We start from the raw sequence: 2500 nt of genomic DNA, 5'->3' as shown, positions 1-2500 counted from the left end.
ACCTATGTTGCGCCTTAACCTAACCTATGTTGCGCCGTAACCTAACCTATGTTGCGCCTTAACCTAACCTATGTTGCGCCTTAACCTAACCTATGTTGCGCCGTAACCTAACCTATGTTGCGCCTTAACCTAACCTATGTTGCGCCTTAACCTAACCTATGTTGCGCCTTAACCTAACCTATGTTGCGCCTTAACCTAACCTATGTTGCGCCTTAACCCAACACACGTTGGGCCTTAACCCAACACACGTTGGGCCTTAACCCAACACACGTTGGGCCTTAACCCAACACACGTTGGGCCTTAACCCAACACACGTTGGGCCTTAACCCAACACACGTTGGGCCTTAACCCAACACACGTTGGGCCTTAACCCAACACACGTTGGGCCTTAACCCAACACACGTTGGGCCTTAACCCAACACACGTTGGGCCTTAACCCAACACACGTTGGGCCTTAACCCAACACACGTTGGGCCTTAACCCAACACACGTTGGGCCTTAACCCAACACACGTTGGGCCTTAACCCAACACACGTTGGGCCTTAACCCAACACACGTTGGGCCTTAACCCAACACACGTTGGGCCTTAACCCAACACACGTTGGGCCTTAACCCAACACACGTTGGGCCTTAACCTGCTCTGTAATTGTCATACGACGCGTTAAATTAGTGTAGTGTTGCCTAACTGCAACCCCCGCAATATAGTTTGCTACTCGCACTGCCCGGTCCCCAGAGTATCGCTTCATGTTAAACACCTTGCAGCTATACACTGTAATGCGGATGGCGGCAGGACGTACATGCTCAATGCCCTTCGCAGTTGTTCATTGGCATTCGCATGGCGAAGCACAGCCTACGTTGTGGTACGGCTTGTGGCAACTGTCCGCTGATGTTGTACGTCCAAATCACACACTGTACCGCACATTGGTCCTCATGTACTGAATGATACATCGTGGTACATGTGTGACCGTACCACGACTGCGCCAACAACGGCGAACCATACGGTCCAAATATTGTGCACTCAGCTACGTGTCGTCTCCCTATAAGAGCTGGATTGCAGTATGGTATGCCGTGGATGGCGATCAGCATGAGCCGTCTGTTGATGTAGTGGCGCGTGTTGTCAGACGTAGTCGTCTCTTCTCACACACCGTGATAGCATGGTGCACTGCGTTCCACATCTGCGACATGCGACAGAGGCCGGTTGACAGTCGTTCGCGCAATGGACATCGCATACGTACGGGGGCCACCTTCCACGTGTTCGCGAAGCGTGCACATGTTGTTGCGTGTATGTGGGCAGACATAGTGTGTCGTGACACCTGACACAGGCATGCAACAATCGTTGAATTTGCAAATGGCGATGGACGTCTACGTTTGCTGGTGACGTTACGCAAATGAAGAACTGGTAAACCGTTGTGGTGCGGTTGTTCTCGCTAGAGGTGAATCAGTGATGGCGACGATCGGTTGAGCTACCAACCGGTTGTTTCAGCGATACCCACCATGCCCACGAACGTGAATGGCATGTGGGTGTGAAGCGATACGCGGCGGTGGCTGGGTGGGACCGTCCCCGGCCGGTGAGGGGGGGCCTTCCGGCGTGCTGGCCGCGCGGTGCGTGGGCGCACGCGCTACAGCCGGCTGGTGGGGGCGGCCAGTGGCAGGCGCGCCGGCCGACGGAGGCGGCAGGCGGCGCAGCTGCGCGCCGGCGCACCCTGCACGCGGCGCCGTGCGGCCAAAGTAGGTCCTCGCGGGCCCGGTGCGAAGCGCGGTGGACATCTGCAGTGTGCTGGTCCGATTGAGGACTGTGTGCGCTGAGGATGCGCCGCCGCCCGGCGCTCGGCGCCGCGACGCCGTCTGCTGCTCGGTCGCCTCTGCGGTTCTCGCAGGTGGATTGTATCGCAGCTGTGCGGACGTGTTGGCGCGTGCGCTGTGCTGGGAGAGTTCGCTTCGGCACCCAAGTGGGGCTTTTGTCCTTCTGTGGCGCTGGCGTTGGAGCTGCCGGCCACCGTAGGTGGCGCGTGTTGTCTCCCGCCGGCAATGCCACGACAGCACGCTCCCGGGCCTCTGTCGGCAGCGGCAAGCTCAGTTGGGAGCACGGGTGGTCGCACCTAAAGCGTCTACTCGCCAAACTCCGGGCGATTGCGCCTCTCTCGAACCCGACCAAGTACTTAGGACGGCGCTGCGCGCCGCCGGGACCTGAGAGGGTTTCGAGGTGTATTGTGCAGGGGAGCTCAGCCTCCTCCTGTTTGCAGAATAATTGAGCGGACGCTTGCGTGTTCGCGCGGGCCCCCGGGACACACTCCCGGGCGGCCGGCTGCTCAGCTCTAGTTGACGCAGCTCCCTGGTTGATCCTGCCAGTAGTCATATGCTTGTCTCAAAGATTAAGCCATGCATGTCTCAGTACAAGCCGCATTAAGGTGAAACCGCGAATGGCTCATTAAATCAGTTATGGTTCCTTAGATCGTACCCACGTTACTTGGATAACTGTGGTAATTCTAGAGCTAATACA

General features: G+C 57.3%; 1 non-coding gene across 1 annotated transcript in view; it reads left to right on the top strand.

Annotated features, from left to right (window-relative positions):
• Positions 1-2329: 2329 nt before the first annotated feature.
• The window catches only part of LOC124585913, a 1910-nt gene continuing 1739 nt past the window's right edge, over positions 2330-2500 (top strand). Inside the window, exon 1 of the ribosomal RNA XR_006974932.1 lies at positions 2330-2500. This exon is cut by the window's right edge and continues 1739 nt beyond it. This is a non-coding gene — a ribosomal RNA (small subunit ribosomal RNA).

The sequence above is a fragment of the Schistocerca americana genome, unplaced genomic scaffold, assembly GCF_021461395.2.
Source record: "Schistocerca americana isolate TAMUIC-IGC-003095 unplaced genomic scaffold, iqSchAmer2.1 HiC_scaffold_515, whole genome shotgun sequence".
NCBI lineage: Eukaryota > Metazoa > Arthropoda > Insecta > Orthoptera > Acrididae > Schistocerca > Schistocerca americana.
This window is presented reverse-complemented; position numbering and strand designations above follow the sequence as displayed.